The sequence below is a fragment of the Polistes canadensis genome, unplaced genomic scaffold (genome assembly GCF_001313835.1).
Source record: "Polistes canadensis isolate GaletaPanama2010 unplaced genomic scaffold, ASM131383v1 scaffold_137, whole genome shotgun sequence".
Classification (NCBI taxonomy): Eukaryota; Metazoa; Arthropoda; class Insecta; order Hymenoptera; family Vespidae; genus Polistes; species Polistes canadensis.
Window position 1 is genome coordinate 357,676 of NW_014569684.1, and position 23,222 is coordinate 380,897.

A 23,222-nucleotide genomic window follows, 5' to 3' on the forward strand; every position below is an offset into this window, starting at 1 on the left:
AGTGTTGCTCGCCGTATAATTAAATGTCGTTTTCGCGATAAGAAACTCATCTATAGTTTCTTATCTTCGTTCATAACGCGTTATTAGATTCACGCGAGATGCATCACCATGRTGCCACTGARCTKYATYCCAYTGRAATGCATTGTAAGTATTCATTTTTATTAACATTTTATTCGTTTTTGTTTGATACGATTTTGGATCATATTATGGATAACTTATCGTTTTGTTCTGTTTTATTTTACAGATATGACGACGGACTTTCTACCTTACCAAAGATGTGGGATGAATTCTTCGATGGATCATCGATGGATCTTCGATGGATCATCGGTGGATCTTCGATGGATCTTCGATGGATCTTCGATGGATCTTCGATGGATCTTCGGTGTATCTTCGATGGATCTTCGGTGGATCTTCGATGGATCTTCTTCGATCGTCCGACTACAATACTTGCTGCAAAGTAGGAGTGATTTGGAGCCATCGTAGAACTTCTTACGTAGTGAGTCAAAAAATTAAAAGTACCTCCGGTGCTCAATCATGCCGAGGATGAAAGGTCCTAATCGGCACGAGTTACTGGTTGTAATTATTCCAATAAATTAGTGACGAGCACATGAGTAATTCCTTTGTAGGAGTTTCTCATGAAAATTGTATATTATATTATATATTGTATTGTATATTTTATATTAGTTCAGGATAGGTTTTCTTGTCTCATCGGTTAAATTCATTTGATTAATAGTGCAATTAATAAATGCACTTTCTTTTTTATTACGTGTTTTGTTCGTGGTTAGTAGTGGAGAAACCGAGCATCAATTTACTCGTTTTCGTCCAGAAAAGCATGTAATAAATGTCTTAGATGCATTGCTTCGTACTTAGTTTATCTAATCGCGATTAATTTTGATATATCGATACTTTGATATTATAAATAAATGAACAAGAAAACAAACTCATTTGCGACAGATAGATTCTAGCAGTTAAGTGGCGGCTCAAAGCCCAGTTCTTTTATTAGAACAGGCAACTTAATGAAAGGAGACGTCCAAAGTTTTGAAATATAKTAAAAGATATTCAAAGTTATTATTTATTAAATTAATTGTAGAGTCCTTAGACGCTTAGATGAATTTTTATAAAAATGTATTTATGTGTTATGTATATAWATGTTTTTAATCATATTTTTTAGATCAGGATTTTCAGCTTCTAATATACTAATCTCCCGTTTCTCCCYCCTATACTTTCTGCGTTCTCATCTATACGTGTGCCCAGGTGCTACTCGTATGGGTGAGAAACGGTTAGTTTAGGTTTAGTTTTAAGTTTTTCCCCTATTGGCGGCTGTCATTGWGCTAGTGGTTGGACGATGTACTTTACACCAGTATGTGCGTATTAGGTAGTGTGTACTGTTTTTAATAATTGCATTATTTAATACTTAGAATACTACTTAGTATAGCACACCAAGAGTTAGGTGTGATATAAAAAATACACATGGTTTTATTTTCCTATTTAAATATATTAAATGTTTCTAATTTTTTTTTTTCATAATAAAATCGTTTTGAATASTAGAGTTACCGCATTTATTTGTGGAAATTTTACAATACTTGTATTATATTAGTATGCTGATATATACTAGTATGTACCAGTATTTTTGCTTTAGTCACTATTGCAATAATCACTAGTCTTGGCAGACGATTACAGCAAAAAGTACRTATTCCCATAAAATTAGAAAACACGCGTTTGAACTAGGGTGTCGGAGGTGCCCCGGGGCATGCTCTCTAGTTTAGGCTTTTGCTCCCTGGTGGTATGGAAGAGAATCGTGGAGTGAGTGGGTGGTTATGTATGTATGTTTGCACTTTTTAAATACGGTTAATTAGCGGGCAGTTAGCATACTTCTCTGAGCGAATGTGAACATTTTAATTTTAAGCAGGTAGGGCCCGGAAAAGGCATTAGGTTTGTTTCCACTCCGGAGTGGAAATTTGGTCTCCGGGTTTATACAGAATTGTTACAAAAATTGTTGTTTTATTCTTTCTATTATGCTTGCTATATAATTTTATTTTGTAACTCTTCTGTAATCTTTATTATGTATCATGAGATTCAAAGGAATTTGCAACGATTTGAAAGATTTATTTCTATTTCGATTATATCTCGAACGATGCATAATACTTTTATCCATTTGGTACTTAGTTTTAAGTATTATAATATTAGCACTTCGCACAATCGCGATTTTCTCAATTAGAAATATAACTAATGAACGAAATGAAAATATTGCAAGAAAATGCATAACATTTATTGCATTATTTATTTCAATTCTACTTTATTTTTTGACATTAAAAGTGCGACGTGTTATTAGGTCATCGATAATTATCTGCTTGGACATTCGTTTAATTGTGCTCGTGTATATATCAATGAACTTATAGTTCATTGATGGTCCACGAACTTGAATAACTAACGGAAAATGTAAATTAATTTTTTAATAATCGAGAATTAGTATTATCAAACAAAATACGAGTTAATTTGTAAAAAAAAGTACGAGAGATCTTATCTTGCTCGAACGTAGAAATTGTCCAATGCAGTTTTCAGGGATGAAGAAAGAAGAGGCTAAATGCCGAAGAGGCTAATGCCGAAGAGGCCCCCACAAATTTGTGGTATCAAGTGGGCAACTACACAGACTAAAGAGTTATTTTCAAAGGTTCAACAATAAGTTCGAACTTTTCGAAAATAGCTCTTTAGTCATATTTTATATTCAATTGTTTTATTGTTTTGCTCGTCATTAATTTGTAATTGTAATTGGAGATGATGGACCATTCCATCTTCTTGACACACCAAATCTGTGTGCCAAATCGTCCAAAAGGTGCATAAGTTTTTAGTTAGTTAGATTTAAAATTAATAAAATTCTCGTATTATTAAATTTTAAAGTTTGATTAGCGTTCAGTAAATATTACATTCATTTCTTTTTTCTTGTTTGTATTTTATTATATTTGCAATTTTTATTTTGTATATAACGTAAAAATTTAAAAGTATTTTATAATAATTAATAGGATATTATTTTTATTAGTAATTTATTATAATATTTATACTTTTCTTGTTTCTTAATAATTCATATTTTTTAATGTAAAATCACGGGTTTATATGTAATTTTATTTTACTAACGGTAAATAGAGATTGGATAAAAATAAATAGAGAATTCAAATGAAAAGTGCATCTGTCAATTGGACCACTTATATGTCAGGCTATTGTATCACTTGACTGTATAACTAATATAGTTTGCTTTTTGTTACAGGTTTATCATCGTTGGATTTAACATTACACCTTTTTAAATATTACATATGTATAAGAGCATTTCTGAAGGCACACATGTAAACACTAAATATGAAACATAATTATTTTTTATTCTATGGCGAATTTAACTTCAAATATTTGTTGAGATGTACCATAGATTTTATAATTGTTTAATTGTCTATTATTTTATTTATTATAATGTCTTTTTCAGAACAACAATCTCAATGGATCTGTGTTTAGTTTTCTTTTAATAAAATTGTGTTAGAACATTAGAGAAACTCATTTGTAAAATTTAGTTGTAAGTAAAAGAGTGTGCGAGAGAGTGGGTGAGTGTAATATGTAGAGAGATTCGTGAGAGGGAGAGAGTTAGGTCGGTAAGGTAGATCAGGAAACATAAGAAAGATATACGTTTGACAGTTACGAGGCGCATGGTCGACCTCAGTGGAACATGGAAAAAGTTCATACTTCGGTCATACTTTGTCCAGTGCGCAAACTCGACCGGTCGTCGTTCGACTCGGCGTCCGTTCTTTCTTCTCTTTCTCTCTCCCTCACTCCTCAACTTTAACCCCACCAAACGACCGACTTAACCATGGATCAGTACCGGCATCTTTCGAAACGGAAACCTTACGATCAACTATCTAACATCATTAAAATTAATTTAAAACGTATTTATCTAACTGAATGCACAAACGAAATAATAATAATTATTAGATTAATATCAAACAAATTATTTGAAAACTTAAAAAGATGATTATTTTTAAAAATTACATTTATTTTATTAACATATCTTCTTTACTTAAATCAATTAGAAAAAAAAAAACAAATACAAATATGTTGAAAAAAACCATTATTAAATTCTAAAAAAAATTTGTAGAGATAAGATTAACAGTAGGTTTTCTTAAATATATTTATTAGCACTATGGCATTAGAGCGAAGGTGTACGTTCCTGCTTGCCGATATCATCCCTCTCGCTTTCTCCGAGATTGGGCGATGCCGTTGTTGGCGCCGCGCGTGTTTTTCCGTCTCTCTCTTTCGTTAGTACTTCCCCTTAGCAAGGCTTGCGCCACCTGGTCGACGAAAGGTCTGGGAATCTCTCTCGCTGGGTTGCGACTCCCCACCAATGAAGCATTGCATTTCCCACTACTGCACCACGGCGAAGCAGTGGGTATGACGCGCGGTGTGGTGGGGCGAGCGGGTTGGACGGCAGTCCTTCGACGGATGCCTCGTCGTAGAGAACCTTTGCATTTCTGTGTTATCCTCGCGAGATAAATTGCAATAAAAAACAAGGACTATCGTGTTCGTAATCTTACAGCTAGTTGTGTCTCTTATTCGAACCTTTTCCGTGTTGTGTCTCTGTGTTATTGTCTCTTTCTTCCTTTCTTTTTCTTTCTCTCTCTCTCTCGTAAACTATTATCATTCCTCTCTTTTTCTCTCTTCCCTTTTTTATCCTTGTCTTTCTCGTGCGAACGACCTACCACCCCTACACAGTGCAGCTCTCGGCTTAGGTTAGAGCAAACCTAACTACTCGTTGTCAACGCCGCGTGCTTCGAAACCGGCTGTTAGTTCGTTTTTATCCGTGATTATCTTATATCCTTTTCTTATTTCCTTCTTGTTGTTTAAACGTAATTTCTATATCTCTTTCTATCTTCTTGTTTTCTCTCTTTCTCTCTTTTTCCTTCTATCTACTTATTCTTTTTCTTTCCTGTGAACAAAGAAGATCTCAAGAGAGTAATTCAAGCAGATTCAAGTTCGAGGATCTTTCGTGTCTCTTCGTGAAGGATTGTCGAGAAGTACAGCTAGTCGTCTTTTTTCTTCGTTTCTTGACCTTCCTTGACCATCCTTATCGGATAACCAATAGTTTCGATATTTCCATCAAGAATTTCTACCAAATTTCTTCGTTGGACAATGATTTAAGGCGTTTCGTAAGTATTTCTTATCTTCGATTAACGATAGGAATATTTTTTATTTTATTCTTTTGTAAGTTTTGCTATTAATCAAAGTCTTCATAATCGTTTAATAATGGTTCCTTCGTTTGAGTTATCTAAAGATACCTCCTGATGTAAATATTTCAAATGTGATAACAGGTAGATTATGCGTTACCGAAAACATTCAAATTTCGCGCCTATTCCTCAAAGCGAACATTACTACTGCTCTCTACTTGTTTTTATTTATTATAAATCACAAAATAAGAGTATTTTTATCAAAATGTATACTGGGTATTTCTTTTATTTTCGTCGAGTACAAAGAATTATAATTAAAATTAATGCGCTCTTTTCGAAAATGTTTTATAACAGAAGCGAACAACTTCTTCGGACGATATATAATACTTTTTTTAATTAGATTTTGTAATTTTTACGAACCGCAGAAGAAATAACCATGGTAGAGCAGCAATGCTAAACAGCTGTAAGGTAACATAATAAATGTATATAGATATTTGAAAAAAACATGTTAATGTTAAACAATATTTTAATATATTATTACACATATTAATATCTAATATAAAAAGTTTTCAATAGAAAACTTTACATATGGTTATAAAACTCATATTGTCTCGAGTGTTGGATAAAATAGTTTCTAGATATACAATTTATCTCATCGTTATTATTATATTTATATAATTCGAAGTTCTTAGATCTAACAAAAAGATCTTTTTCACGGTACGTTTAGGAATATCGAAGAATTGAGAGCAAAAACCATTAACTTGAGTTTCTTCTCTTTCGTGACGCTTTTCACGTGTATTGTTCTGCCGGTAGAAGGAAAACAAAGAACTAGTTTCTCGGGAAGCTGTGTAAAACGCACCACGTATCATAGAAACTTTCGTAACTTTTATTTGCGAAAGTCCGGTAAGGCATTTTTACAAGGCATCCATCGTAAACTCTTTTTTTCTTTTCTTCAAAACTTTTTTATTTTCGATTACATCACGTTTGAAGTTATGTCGATATGAACCTAGTAAGAGGTTGCTTCTCGAGTATTCTACGAGATTTATTGTTCGATTAGAAACCAGTTTTCTCTGTTACAGTTAATATGAATATTTCTCGACATGGTCATTCCGATATCTCTTTTTTTCTTTCTTTCTTTTAGCTTTAATTAAGGACAAGTTCGAAAGTGATTTTTAATGAGTGTTTCTTTCTCTCTTTTTTTACAGTTTTGAAAAGATCCGAAATAATCCTAAGATATTTATAAACTCGTATAAATATTTCCAAAGTTTCATAATTTTAAAAATTTTTTAATTGAAAGTTTTCCTATTATTAGGCTATTACATAATTATAACGTAAACTCATAAAATACATCTGATAAGTTTATCAATCAGTAATAATAAAAAAGAAAATTAAAATCAACTCTGATTTATTTGCATTCAAACTTATAGAATACCTTGTAAATTTATTTAAAAGAAAAAGAAAGAAATTATTTCTTTATTTTAATATATATATACGCATGAATGAGATGGAAGAAAGATCAGTGATGTTGAATTCTACGGAAGTTCATCTCCGGTTAGTTCATAACGTATTATATATGATCGTCCTTCGTTTGTGGTGAGTAGAGAGAAAAGGAAGGAAGGAAGGATGGAAAGAACATAGAAAGAAAGAATGAATGAATGAATGAATGAATGAAATAAAGAAAGAAAGACAGAAGGAAAGGTAGAAAGAAAGAAAGAAAGAGAGGGAAATATTAATTAACTTCTCTTGGAAAAGTTATTAGCCTGTCGAGGGTGGAACGAGCGTGTTACTCCGGCAGCATCAACGATACTCAGCTTTGCCAGCATTTTCCCTTCGAACAGCAATTACACGTTCATCGATCCGATCTTTCTCTCTCTTTTTATCTTTATCTCTATCTATCTTTCTATCTCTATCGTTATCTCTAATAAACGTATCTTAATCCTTCGATCGATTCGTTCATATTGACGAGGCCTTTCATTTCTATTTTTCAAATATTCAAGCGGTCTCTGTTCGATCCGTACATTCCGACCAATAACATATCGCTTCCTTATTGCTCTTTCGAATTCGATAGAATTTTCATCAAAATTGACTAACGACCGGAACCAATCTCTTTAATGAATTTTATATTGAATTTTTTGTCCATTACATTTTCGTTCTATCTTTGACGAATGATTTACTTATTTCTAGTTTATTCTATGTGAGTCAAGGTTCCCAGGGTTTCTAAGTTTTTAAGTATTACAGATATAGGTTTATTTTTGTATTCTAGTCGAAAATGTATATATATATATTATCGTCTTTTTCTAATTTATTTTCATTCAACTTAGAATCTTTATTAACTCAAGATACTATATAAGGAAAGTATCAAATTTATTTTTCGTTTACGTGTACGTGTTGTTTTGTTGCTATGCAAATGAGATGCATATGTGCGCGAATGTGTGTATACTGTTAACGAATGATGTACATATATATGTGCATACGTATATACGTTACGTTAAATCGTATAATTTATTTAATTTCATAATCGGTAGTACATATGGAGGTAAATTATTCGAATCATATACATTTTTCCTCGTTCTTTATATTTCTTTTAATCTTATCCTTGATTTAATATGATTCTTAGAATCATCTTACATTAGTTATCCGTTTCCGTGAATAGATTGCAATTTGATGAAAATAATATATACGTGTATAAGAGGAAATAGATTAGCAATGGCAGTAGTTAGAAAAAAAATGATTCGTCATAAGCAATATCAAAGTTACGAGTTTTATATGCATGATATTGTGTATTGTGTTACTCGCATAAATTCTCTCTGTAAAATATGTAAGTATGTTATATGTAGTCATTTATTAGGACAGATTTTACGCTTTCTACCGGTCAACTCTACATTCGTTATAATAAAAACTTGGAAAGTCACCGTTATGGAAACGGTGAAATTTTCATAATAACTTTTTCCGCTTGCCTATGCAATCTAGTTTTCTTTCCTTTCGTTTCGTTTCTTTTGTTTTCTTTACTTTATTAATAATTACGTCGAAGTTTTTTATTTAATACCTAATATATCGAACGATATTTCTTATAACTTTCATTACAAATTTTTTCTTTGTCTTTTTTGTTTTTCTTTTTAATTTTCCTTTTAACTTTTTACATTAGAACCAAGAGAATAAGAAAACATTTCCATCGTTTATTTAAATGATTATTATTATTACTTATAAATAGAAATATATAAAAGTGAAACATTTCTTATCTCTTCTTGTTCCTATTTCTATTTTTAATCGTTGAATTAATACTCTTTAAATCTTTGTGTGTAATGTTAGTATTAATTTAATATAGTAAATTACAGTAAAATACAGGTTTCTCTTTCTCTTTCCCTCTCTCTCTGTAAGGACGATAAAACGCGTTTTTCTCGACGAAAATACGGTTTGGAATTTCGGTGAATTTAAACGTGCCGAAAGAAAGGCATACGAAACTCTCGAAAAAGGGTTCCACGTTAAAGCTCGTAAATTTTTCATTTTCAAGGGACAACGAAGCGACGACTCCTTGTCGTTCGCGAAATTCGACACTCTTGTATATGTGTTTTTGTTGATGTATGCATGCATGTTTACGTACGTAAGTGAAAGAGAGAGAGAGAGACTAGAAGCAAGCTCGATGAAACGAAAATTTCTCGTGTCACAAGAGGAAGTGTCTTGTGTCACAAGAGAAAACTCTTCCTGTCCGGTGTCTGATTCTCTTTCTCTCTCTCTCTCTCTCTCTACTCAAGAGAATTAGTTTCCTTAAGGAATTTTAGCCGAAGGGTAGCAGCTGAAATACCTTACGTTGTTGTTTCTTCTTCTTGCAAGTCTTTCTTTTTAAAGTAACGTATTTTATTCGTTTTCCATTTTTATTTATCGTTATTTTCTCTTTTTCTTTCTTTTTCAACAACCGATTGTATCATCTTATGATATATATAAAAAAAAAAGATTTATTAGACTAAAAGAGTGAGATGTTAAAAATATTTATACGAAGATATTCCTCGTCTTAAGAATATTTACAAAGGAAAAATAATGATTTTTAATTTAATTACTTAATTATAATAATAATATTAATAAGTATGGTTATTCGAGTCATCGTTTCAATTAGGAGAAATACTCAGAATTGATCTAATCGATAAGATCTAATTATTAATAAGTCATTAGTCATGTTAAAGGTAATAGTTGATATTAGGTAAACGATCAGGTTTCAATAGTTTATTCCAGTTGGAAAGTTGTTCCTGAGGGTAGGAAGTTCTCTTCCCATGCGTTTCGATATCTGCAGTTTGCACAGTGCACCTGCATTTATGTTGATACCTGTCCTATCCTCTATTTGTACCTTCTACCTACCTACCAACCTTCCCCTTCCTTCTTTTTCTTCCCCTTCTTTCCTCTTTACCTTCTTCTCAACCTTCCTCCTTACCAACCTACTTACTTAACTGCTACCACATTCACCATGCTCCTGCAAGCTTATGTGTGCGCGCTCTTTATGTATATGCGTGTGTACGTATTTACAGGTGCAACTGCACACGTTATTTATTTATGCAGGGAACTCGTCGACTTTTTTACGAAGTACCTTTCTCGAAACTCGAATATATACCGCCTTTATTGTTAATACTACTTTCAAAATGTGTTTACGTTACACATGCTGCCCCTCGTATCTTTATATTTTACTTTTTATACAGATATATACAGTAAAATCAATTTCACAAATAATTAATATTTACTTGTAATAAAAAACTTTCAAAATTCTTATACGCGTAAACATATTTTTAAATTTTATTCAAAACTTTTAAATGAATATATATTTTATATAATTAAAATTATAATACAAATTACTTCAGAGTAATTATTATTCTCGATATTTATAATTGTTATCTATGACCGAATTTAAAACTCAATACGCGTAGTCAACAAATTTATCGAAATCTTCAAATATTTTACTCGTTAATTCTTGGATAAAAAATTTGTCGAGGACATTTTTTCTCGACGCGGAAAATTACTAACACCTGCGGCTGTAGTTCAATCTTTAATGGGATGGCACACGTGCGATCCGAAATTGAATTCGACTCATTGGAAAAATGTCGGAATTATTATCCAGTACTTTTTTATTGAATGCTTTAAAATTTCATATTGTACGGGTTTCGATTAATAATGATAAATATGTATATACATAAATTAAGTTATATATAATACGAAATTGGTGAATTTTTATGATAATAGCATTAAAAATTGCGATTGTAATTAATAATCATTATCAATTTAATTACTACATTTAAACAGTATTTTTTCGCTTTATTCTTTTCAATCGTAATTTAGTTAATAAACAAATGAAAGCTTCTTTACTCTCGTAAATTTGTGTCTACGTTAATATTAATCTAAAGAGGAAAAGTTTGTTCTTCTTTCTTTTTTTTTTTTTTTTTCAATTGTTCAAAGTAATTTCTCAGAAACTACTAAACCAATTTGGAAAGATCTTTTATTGCAAAATAATGATTTTCCTGTGAAACTATGTGCTATCGTGTTCCAACGTTTAAAAGCCAAGCAATTAAAAATAACGTGAGAGAAGTGAAACTTCTTTATTTCAAAAATCAGTATAGTAAAGAGAGATAGAGATAGAAGACAAAAGGTGGAATTAGATTTTATTTCATGAATTCAAGATCTCGCGAAAAGACAATATAAGAACGAAATTACTCGTAGAAAATTTGTTAAAATTAACGCAATTTTTGAAATATCCAAGCGTAACCCTAATCAAACGTATCAGAGGGTTTTGTTTTAATTACAATAATGAAATATAATATTGAAAGTGGCTTATAAACAAGATTGTCTTATAATAATAAATGTTCGTTTAATTGGAAGCAAACTCGATAACGAACGTCAGTTAGTCAAATATTCGCTCGCTGTGGCGTGTGTATAAAATTTCATCGAAATGTATATTCATTATTTTTACGAGCAATTATTATCACGAGAGATTATCGTTCTCTTGAATTTCGGAATCGATCGATCGAACAAACCGAAACGTTTGAACGAATTCGAGACATTAATTTCGATAATAACTTCGTCGAAACGAACCCGGCGAAACGTCTGACGATGCAATCGTTTAAATATCTCTACCCGGTGCACCCCTAACCCATTTTATTTGAAATGCACGCGCGCGAAAGATCTGCAGTTACACGCGTACAAAACGTTCATTTTCCGAGACAACGTGAAACCTCGCGAAACATTCATTTGTCAAGCTCAACGCTTATTTACGTGGTGTTTCATTTATCGAATTGTTTTTCGATAATCATCCCCTATTTTCCTTGCAATTATCATCATGCTTACTTTCGTAACCTATTATTACGGGAATTTATATATATATATATATATACCGTTTCTTTTCTCTTTATTTCTATTTATTTCTTTTTCATTTCATTATTTTCGTAATATTAATTTAACCTCTTAATTTATTACACGTACTCGATATAATTCTGGAGTTTTATGTTATTTTTTTTTTATTTTATTTATTCATACGCACTTGGAAATATTTCATTTCACATTTTTTCGGTTCGCAAAGGAATTCGATCGGTGCCAGTATCGTCTCGAAGGATTTGCTTCGAATTATGTTAACTTTCTCTCTCTCTCTCTCTCTCTTTCTCTTGCTTTCTATCTTGTCCATTCAACTTCTCCCCTCTAACTTTCTCTCCCTCTCTCTCTCCCCCTCTCACTCTCTCTCTCTCTCTTTCCGTGGATATCATCGAGATATCGCCTAGCAACGAAAGCTGATAGCTCCCAGCAAATCGATAGGTGCCCTGTAATGCAATATATTGGATGGCACTCCTCGGCCTTCAGTTTCCCCTCTCACCCTTTTCCTCTTTCTCTCTTACTCTCTCTCTCTCTCTCTCTCTCTCTCTCACCTCCCCTTACCCCCTACCCCCCTTCTCTCTCTCTTTTTGACTCCATATACTCCAGAGTCCATGTATCCCTGCCCTTGAGTAAATACATTTATTCGTGTGCTTGTACACAACTCGCGAAAACACACTCATGCATCGCTTTAACACGTCAAGTATACGCCTGTATGTGTTTACAAGTATGTATTTGTGAACACGCTAGCTTATACATGCAAATTTGTAAGGGGCATGTGTTCACCATGAGAGAGAGAGAGTGAGAGAGAGAGAGAGAAGCGTGAATTAAACATGGAAAGTCAAACTTGCTTTCGTGAATATGTTTTCCTAGGAGTTTGATCGACCGAAAATAGAGAATGGATCTTTCCTCTTCGTCTTTTGGTTTAACGTAAGAATAATTTATATCGGGTTTGCTATTGTTGCCTTGTAAGTTCATTGTTCTTATTCAATTAAATCCTTTCCTTATTGTATATTTATATGGAAAATAAAGATAGTCGATCAGAGTAACGTGATATAATAACGCGATACCATAGATATAACATTGATGGAACGTAGAAGAAATAGTGAAATAATATATATTTATCTTTATTATTGTATGTATTATATTATATAAATTACGTTTATTTGTTTTTTATTTTTTTTTTTTTAATAAAACCAATGAAATTCTTACGAGTTATATAATATTATATTTTGTTATTTATATTAATTATCAAATTTCACGGTATGATATTTTTAATTAGACGTTTTTGTTTCGTAATATAATATTTATATTTCTGTTAAAGGTTAGTTATAATATAACATATATTATGATCACTCGTGAACAAAAAAGAAGATCTAATTGTAAGATTCTCATTGAACGTTCTCTACTTTCCTCGAGTAAATTAGTAACGCATTGAATTTATTAGCATGGTTAATAAATTCAATAAGTGAACCGACATGCGAGCGTTTTCCAATGTATAGCAGAAATAGTAATTTCAGTACTCCTCTTTGAAGGTTTTTTATTTTTTTTTTTTATCCCGTGCTCACTGGACCGAGTTTTCTCTTTCTCTTTCTCTTTCTCTTTCTATTACCTTGTAATACCTGTATTCGTGCGTTAGTGATAATTATTATCAGAGAGTTAGAAGAGTGTGCGCGTTAGAACCAAAGAAAGCGTGGTTCCTTCCTTTTTCCTCGAGAGAACTCGAGCCAGCTTGAAACGAAACTACACTTCTTCCTTGGAATTAAATGATATCAGAGAGAACTCTCTTTCTAAACCAAAGAGAAAAAGAAAGAGAAAGAGAAAGAGAGAGAGAGACAGACAGACAGACAGACAGACAGACAGAAAAGAAAGAAAAACTTGTGAGATACCTTGTTCTGAAATGTTACTCTTATTAGCGACTCCAATTCATAGCAATACAATGAAATTAAATTAAAAGAAAGGATAAGATAGAAAAGAGATGAAGGTAGTAGTAGTAGTAATAGTAGTAGTAGTAGTAGTAGTAGGTAGGGCTGAGAAGTATAGTGACTTTTTCTTGAACCAAGATACTTTTTTTTTTCTTTTCTTTTTCCTCTAGGTAGAATTTTCTTTCGACAAAAAGACCAACGTCATTTAAGGAATAGTAGCTATTTCCTCTTATTATCTTCTATTTTATTTTTGTCCTTTTATCTATTGTATCTCCCCCTGGTTCTCGATTGAATCAAAGAAAGAAAAAGAAATCAAAAAGAAACAATATGAAATTGTAATTAATTGTATCGAAGAGAGAGAGAGAGAGACGTATCTATTGATATCCTCGTTGTAATCAAGAAGAGGAGGACAAGAGTACGGTGTCATCGCTTTTAGGAATATTTCAAAGGTCGTTGAATATTCAGAACATGTGATCGAGAAATTTAATCGACTTTTGGTAAAGCTATTTTCGTCAAAAGAGTAAAGAGTATAACTTTATATATATATATATATAGAAAACTTCTTAATGTTTGATATATTTTGTTTTTATAAAAAGGTTTGATTACTGGAAAGTTCACTTCTTCAATTTTTCTCGTCAATCTGATCATTCTAGTCAAAAATGTTGGAACAATCGATATTTTCTTTTGCATATATTGTATTTCAATTGAATAGACGATTAATTTTTCTTTTATTTTTCTATATATGAGCCGTTTATTTTGAAAGTGGCATAAGTCACTTTTTTTTTCTTTTTTTTATTGAAAATGAAAAGATACCATTCAATTGTAATTAGTGTTCCCATTAATACGATTTTTTTGAAAAAGTGACTTATGCCACTTTCAAAATAAACGGCTCATATATATATATGTTAAATAATAAGTGTCATTCTTATGTCATCAGTTATTTTGCATATTAGCTAGGTAATTTGCACATTAACGGTTAACATCATATATAAGGGTATTTTTAGTTCGACATATTGGTATCTATCTCGTTACATTGATTTTCAATCGTAAGTTTTAATAATTCATCGATCAGTATTCGAGAGAACGTTTCTTCTTTCTTTTTATTTTAATTTCTCTTTCTTTCTTTTTGTTTTATTTTTACATCATAAAAATGAACGAACAGTGAAATCACCAATCAAATGTACGCAAATCGTTTTCTCTCTCTCTCTCTCTCTCTCTCTCTCTCTTTCTCTCTCTCTCTTTTTTTCCTCTCTTATTCTTCTATCGTCGATAAAATACGAGGCGGTTTAACTGTATAAAATAAACGTCAAGCGAATTGAATGGAAGAGTTTTATAGCTTCGCGATATGGGAATGAGGGGGAGTGAGGGAGGAGGAATATTCGAAGGAATTTTTCTTGTAAAACGAAAAAAAAAATATAGAAAATTAAAATTAAAATGAAAATAATAATAATAAAAACAATAAAAGGAAAGAAAGAAAGAGAGAGAGAAAAATGATTAAGTAAAAGATAAAGAATAGGTGAATTGAAGAAGAGAGATAGAAAGAATAAGGCTCGTATTTGAAACTCGTTCGTATAATAAAATAATACACGAAATTTATGCATCTTTCCCCTGTACAAGTATAGTCGTATATTATATTGCATATTGCATATTGCATATTGCGTTGCATTGCATTGCGTTGCGTTTTAATGGCGGTTTTACGATTCCATCACCACCATTCTTGTGCACGTGGTTTACCTTGCTCGAAATACTTGCTTCTTGAAAACGAGAAACTCTGGCGATATAGAAAGAGATAGAAATAGGTAGAAATATATCTATTGAGTGAGTGAGTGAGTGAGTGAGAGAGAGATAGATAGAAAGAACATTCGAAACTTTGAGGAGGACTCTACTTTGATATTCTCGATGGCAGGACATTCGTTGAAAACTTCAAAAGAACGATTGACTGAGAGAAAGAGAAAAAGGGTAAGAAGATTCTTCTTATTTTTTTTTTTTCTTTCTTTCTTTCTTTCACATCAGATAGAATATTCGTTATATTTTTTTTGTAATTCACAATCAGATTTACTCTCGAAGAAAAAGTTAAAGAGATCATATATTTTTTTTTCAATATTATTCTTTTTAGATATAAGAAGAAGGAGAAATATTTGATAAAAAAACCGATTATATCAAGAATCATACTTTTTACAAATTTATGGATAATAATATTTTTATTAAAAAAAAAAAAAAAGGTTATAGTCTTTGGGGTAATATTTTTTATTCAGTAATTCACGTCTATTATTCGGATAGATTTCTTTCTCTTCTTTTTTTTCATTTCTTTTTTTTATTCTTGGTGTTCTTTTAATGGAAGAAAGAGAATTTCGGTTCCGCCACTTTGTGACTACTATTCCAATGTAATTATGCTCTTTCCTCCCTATAGAAGGTTTTTACGTAAACGCATCGACATAGAAACGAATAGAAGAATAAGAAGAAGAAGAAGAAGAAATGGGAGACGACAATGACCGAGTCTAACTTGAAGAGAGAACGTACACGCATATGGGTGTGTCACGTATCTATGTATGTGTGCGTTTGTGTGTGTGCCACGTGTACGAGCACTCTCTCACCATTTATGGACTCTTTACCTTGTTGGACGCGTTCACGAACGATCTTCTTCCTTCTTTCTTTTTCGTCGAACGAACGAACGATTCGACGACGACGATTCTACTCGAGTCTTCTCCTCACGACTTATTAGGAGAACGTTTTCTCCTCCCGTGAGAAAATGTCCGTGGTGAAACACTAACGGGACGAGACAAGAATTCTCTCTTCGATTTATTTATTTCTTTTTTTTTTTATTTTTATTTCGTTCCATTTCTAGTTCTTTTTCTTTTTGTTTTATTATAAACGATTAGGGATTATTACCTTTATGGGGTATTAATATTACGAATCTTTTATTTTTTGTATTGTTTGAATAAAACTCAACACATATATATAGATAATATTGTTATTTAATTACGATCGTTTTAATTGACTATTTTATTTTTGATTTTTATTCTTTTGTCGTATACCGAAGTCTCCGTTAGCAATTTCAATTTTCTGTTCATTTCTGACGGTTTAATATAACGCGAGGAAATATTTAAGAATGTACGTCCATTAAAAAAAGTCTCGTTCAAACGAATTTTGTCTAGTTTAATGAGTGAATAATCTGTACTGACGATCAATTTGACGAATTGCATGAAAAAGTTTCAGCAACGAGGAGGTGAAAGAATGGAATGGAAATAAAAGGGCTAGGAAAGGAAAGAGAATTCTATGGCGCTAACTTCTATTCTTCTTTCTCTAAGGAACTCGGTTACTGGAACGCAATAAAGAGTCTTGGAATCTCTGCTACGTGTTCCCTTACCCGAGAGTATCCGGAGTCTGTGTTTAGAACAAGAAATAAAAGAACGAGAAGAAAATCGAAAAAGAAGAGGTGAGGAGGAAGAGGAGGAGGAGGAGAAGGGGTGGTAAAAGGTAGAGGAGGTCTTTCATGCTTGTTGCTGTTTTCTTAACTGGACTTCATTTTGTTAGAGTTAGAAAGCGATAAAGAATTGACTTTTGGAATTTAATTTACTGTTCTCGGTTCATTTTATATAATATGAAATTATTTAAATATTGATAAATAATATCGAAATATTATTATATTTTTAAAACGAATGATTTATATTTTATAAAATGAAAGACCATGTGATAAATTCATTTTTAAGATATTATTATTATTATTATTAGCTACAATATAAATTTGCTTAAAACGTATGCGAATGAACATAAACGAAAAATATATGTTAGAAATACATATCATGAAGATATTGGCGTGATGTTATTACCCATTGAATGCAGGATAGACATATTCCTGCGTATTCGAGTGCACCAACGTAAGGAAATACCCCATAAGGGTCCATTTATTTCCGTGAATTTATCGTCCGATTGAAGTAGAAGAATCGATCGATTCGTCGAAGGAAAGGAAACCGAGTTTTCCTCCTAGGCTAGGTATTTATATGTATAATATATATGTTTTGTGTGTGTGTGTGTGTGTGTGTACGCACGCGCACGTTTCTCTATAATTATTTAAATAACCATCAAATTTACTTGGCCAAAATGGAAAGCGTTTGTGAGGTAACGTTTTTTTATAGCTGTTGAAAATGTTTTAAATGAATACGTCGGAAAAAACAAAAAAAAGAAAGAAAGGCTAAAAGAAAAAGAGACAGAGAGAGAGAGAGAGAGAGAGAGTTTTATTAAATTCAATCCTGACACGGATAGTGCACACCGGTTTAACCACATTTGTAATGTAAGAACTCTGTTATGTTAAGCTGGTGTCGTCCAGTTCGCGCGGGATTAAAGTCCCAGTGTTCCCATCTCTCTCTTTCTCTATTTCAAACAGTTATAACACTTTCTTTGTACATTCACGTCCGTTTACCAAAGTATGTTTCACGTTCTCGAAAGAAATGGGTCGTCAGTTCTTCCTTTCTTCCTTCTTTCCTTTTTCCATCGTTTTTTTTCTCTCTTGTTTTATTTTTCCCTTTCATCTTGTTTTTCCCCCTTTTTTCCCTTTTCTTTTACTTTTCAGATAAATTTCGTTCGAATTATGTGAATCAATTTACTGTTCAAAATTATTTTGATACATATATAAATAATATATACATATATATATATATATATATATATATCATATATTATATATTTAATAATAAGAAAAACGTGTAAAAATGTAATATGCACACACCTAATATATAAATGCAATCGGTCATTTCCTTCGTGGAAAATCTCGGTAGTCTGGTAGACTTAATTAAAAAATGTCTCCCTGTTTATTCCTCTTTGGACCTGGATTTAATTAAGAAATAGGATTCAAAAGAATTCAAGTCCTATTCTTTTTGTTATCTTTCGTCGCACGTTCAGCGTCCGTAGAATTTATTATAATTATTTTTCTCTCTCTTTCTCATCCTTTTACGTATCGTACGATAATAATCTTTACTTCAGCTATGCCACTGCGTCTCGTTTTTACGGATAATTAAAGTTTCCCTCTACTATTCTTAAAAAAAAAAAAGAAAAAAAAGAGGCAAAAGAAGCAAAAGAAAAAGAAGAAGAAGAAGTAGAAGAAGAAGAAGTAGAAGTAGAATAAAGGTAGGGAAACGTATTCCAAGAGTTAACATATTAAAAAGAACGTTGGTACTTCGTGAGACCCTGTTCAAACATTCAACTCATCTTTTGCTCTTTATTTCTTTCCTTCTCACTTTATCTAAGAAAATTGTTATCGGATTTAAGAAGAAAAAAAAAGAAAAGAAAAGAAAAACGTTACGTTCTTGAATAATTCTGTCGGTAACCCGATTGTATGTGATAAAATAGATTAATTAATTTTCTTTTTTCTACCCTAATTTTCCGCGTGCCATGATAATAAAACGGGATGATGGCATATTTTTACGATAAGCTTCTTCGTATACCTTTCTCTCTCAATCTCTCTCTTTCTCTCTCTCTCTCTCTCTTTCTCTCTATTCTATTCTCTATATTCTCCCTCACGGTTTTCTCTTTTAACTCAGTATCGCGATTCTATATTATCAAATCAGTTGTGTGGGGTTAACGAGCGTCGTCCGGTCGGACGCACGTTTTCGACCGTAATTAATATAATGAACGGCTCGTTTTAACGTTAAAATAACGCATTAGGGAGGACGCTAGGAATAATGGTAGTGGACTCGTGGGAACCCTAACCGTATTGCTGCTGCTGTTGCAGCAAGCTTGCGAAGCTTACAAATTTTCTTCCATCTAATGGGAAAACTAGTTTTTTTCATATTTTCCTTTACCTCAACTTTTTATTGCACTTTATTTGGTTTCTTTTGTTTTTTTCTTTTTCTTTTTCTTTTTCTTTTTCTTCTTCTTACGAAGCTTTTACGTAGACCGTATATATAGTTTTGTCTGTCGAATAATGTTTCGTCATGAAAATATAGATCCGATAGAATGAAATACATTTCGGCAGAAATATAACGAAATTCGTTTAAAAAAAAAAAAATAGAAATGCAAAAAGGAAAAAATCAAATTTGTACTTTTTTTTCTTCTTTTTTTTTTTTTTATATAAAATCACGATAACAGGATATATCTATGTATAAATGTCATCAACAATATAATACATCGTTCGTTTTGTTTTCAAAAGAATGGTTTCGGGCGATACTAAAGTTAACGAATAATTGAACGAACCATTGAAATTGAGTACGACAGAGAGAAATGACAAAGTGAAGTCGAATATACTATAATTTTTGCTCAGGATGATGGGTGGGGAAATGAAAACGATCGGATTTGTTAACGAACTAGAACGAACGAGTCAATTTCCTAATGGGTAATCGCGTAACGTGACTCGATGCATCTACGAGAGAAGAGGAGGAGGAGGAGGTGTGACGGTCATGAAAGAATGAGAAAGAAAGGGCTATTAAAAGCGTAAACACCGGAGCAAATCACTATCGGTGGGGTGGCGGTGGAAGGGTGAGGAAGATAGAGGTAGGTGGCGTCGTCCCGGTGCGTTATAAATTTACCATACGGGGGAGAATAATATTTCGCGTGTGTGAGTTTAACACGTTGACTGTGCGTTGGTGCGCGTGCATTTCACGTGATTTCCCGACGGCGCCAACGTGAATTTTTTATTATTATAATATGCGATACACATATATTATTATGAAATTGAAATATTATTTAACGCAGATAAGGTTTAGTTAGTTAGTTAGTTAGTTAGTTGTATTATAATGGTGTGTTTAATGCATATTTCGTGACAGGTCTCGTCACCGGTTAATGGATATAAAATTTGTTTTTTTTTTCGTCAACTAGCGATTGTTACAGGGTGTAATAGACGATAAGAAGATTCTTACTAGTTCGGTCAAAAGGAAAGGAGGGAAAAGGTGAAATAAGAACGTCTCTCTTATTCGGTTCGTTCTGCTTTCGTATTAAAATGCACCGGCATGATTCTAATAGAAGGCATTACCGAGCCCGAGGCTGGATGCAAACACGTTATAATGTATTCATATTGGCTCTCCGTGCTTCTCTCCGCGGATCTCAAAGCAGAGGGTTCTTCCTCGACGCTCTGATATTTGAATTTTAATGCCTCGCCACCCACATTCTTCCTCTCTCTCTCTCCCTCTATCTCTCTATCTCTTTTTCTTTATCTTTGTCTTTGCCTCTGTCTTACTCTCTTTCTCTCTTTCTCATCGCCCATTTTCTTCTCGACCTGTCTTCTCAAACCCCTTCTCTTTCTTTCTTTCTCTCTCATTCTCAGGTTCTACAACTTCCTTTCTTATTCCTTGCGGCCTCTCAAAATCACCGCGTTTTCTGTGAACCATCATCGTGGTTGTAACAATTACCGGATTTCCCTGCTATCCCGCAGGAACTCGTAAAAAGCAAGCTTCCTTCCCATCTACAGAAACCGAACGAAAGGGCTAGCTAGTATAGCTAAGACCTATCTCGGTTTCTTTTCTTTTCTTTTATTTTCTTTCTTCTTTGGAATCGATCCTCCTCCGTGTGTCTCGTGTAAAGAAAAAAATGGCAAGTTAGTTAAGTTATTTAAGACGATATTAATATTTTTCTACAAGTCCAACAACCCTATTCGGATTTTTAGAAACATATTTTTCTATAAATCATATTTATATAAAATAGAACATCGCAGTGAATTGAACAACAACGAGCATCGTCTTTCGATCATTTCCATGATTCTTTCTTATTTTTGAATAAAACATAGTGCAAAACGAAGGACAGGCCCTTAAAATGGTAATCGATTGGCAGGCTTCGTGCCTTCGGTTTCCTTCTTTCCTTAGAAAGTCGAACTAACGGAGAAATTCTCGTCGGTTAAACTCGAGGGAATCCTTTCTTTTTTTTTTTCTTTCACTTTTCTTTTTTTTTCTTCTTGCATATCGGTTGGCTATCTGTATAGTCCTCGGATAATCGTTTCTACGTTGAGAATTCTCCTCTGGGAAGAATTCTGCCAACCTGATGGGCATCTTTCTTCGCCTTTTTATCGATGTCTTAGTACGTCTATATTCTTATCACTTTCTTTTCGTTTTCTTTTCTTCTCTTTCTCCAAGTACTCTTCGTTTCATCTCTTCAGTTTCATTTTTCAAGATCAACGAAAGCCTTTTTTTTCCATTTGTTGAACGTCTTCTTCCTTTCTTTTTTTTTCTTTTTTTTTTAATCGGATACATACAACCTTACATAAAAATCGTTTAGAAAATCGATAAAACTGGGCAAAAGAATAAAATGCAGCTGGTAATAGTTAAGTAAGAATGATACGATATATTTAACACGTTCCGTACCAAGCATGATTTCGTTGAGTTTCCTGCCTGCCCAAGTTTTACTGTCGGCGCGCTAGAACGATAGCGGAGAGATATACGGGAATATAAACAATGTAACTCTAGTAGATCCGTGCATTGTCGATTATCTTTATATAAATTACTATCGACCTATGAAATTTATAAATTGTTTTGTTCCAAAATAATCCTATATGTAAGTTTATTTTGGATTTTTAAACGCTTATCGCTTATCCATAAAACATCCTTTCATCATGACTCAAAGCTCTGATTCTACAAATCGCGGTTGTCCTTTGAAAATGTATAATTTGGCGATAATAGAGTACAATATTGGTAAAAGTGGCCTTGACAGAAGCTACCAGATGTTGTCATATACAACAATCATACAAAAAAGCATCAAATAGTACCGCAAATGGGCAATATATTTACTTTTAGGGACAACGATCGAAAACGCACATATAGTGTATCAGAAAGCTACACAAAAGAAAATAAAAGTAAGAAAATTTTGTGAATTTTTTGTCACAAAATAGTTGTCTTTAAAAAATACTGTGCCTAACACTAATAGATACGGAAGAAGGAATCTGTCTCACTTCTTGGAGATTCGCAAGAATCAGCAGGGCAAGCTTGTAAGAAGGATGTGTGTACTGTGTTACAAAAAAAAGAGGAAAAATGTAGGACGCCAAAAAGCAAAAGAAAACCTTAAAAAAACGGCAAATTATTGTTTAAATTACCCAAAATCGCCACAATTATGCTTGGACTGTTTTAACGAATATTATACGATATAGTATAATGTAATATTTTATCCTATATAAATTAATAAAAAATAGAGTGTTATTTGTGTATTTTTTAAATTTTCATGTTGTATATTCTATATTTATACTTCAGAACATGTTCCAATAAATTTGTTTTCAAAATGCAACAGAAAATCATACTTAACTTAAACAAGAAAAGCGTAACCCACATATGGGTTACGCGGGCCCCACAGAAACATGCCCGTCACCCAAGTACGGGTTACGCTGGACGGAACGTGTTAAAGGGAAAGATTTTCTATCGTGTACCTATTTAATACGTTTCGTGTCACGTGTACCACCGGTGGTACACGTTAACCCTTTGAGTGCTATGTTGGAGAAAGGAATCAAAGTTTCAATGAAAATGAAATGTTAAGGAAATTACTGTGGTAAAAATGATTTAATTCTTTGATAAAAATATAAGGGAGAAAGGGGTGATTATGATGTTATATAATATATATTTTATTTAAATAGTTTGTCAGGATGATGGGCGCAATGACTAATAATTGTCACCATAACAATATAAATCTTCGGTTATTTCCTGTAAGCTAAGATTGGAGTATCGTATACCTATCCTAAACTAATAATATTTCTTAACACTTTACTCAAACGACCGCTGTTTTTCGGCCTTCACTAACACACGGGAGTATCTGTGCGTTTCATATGCTCAGAGAAAATTTTCTGCATTCT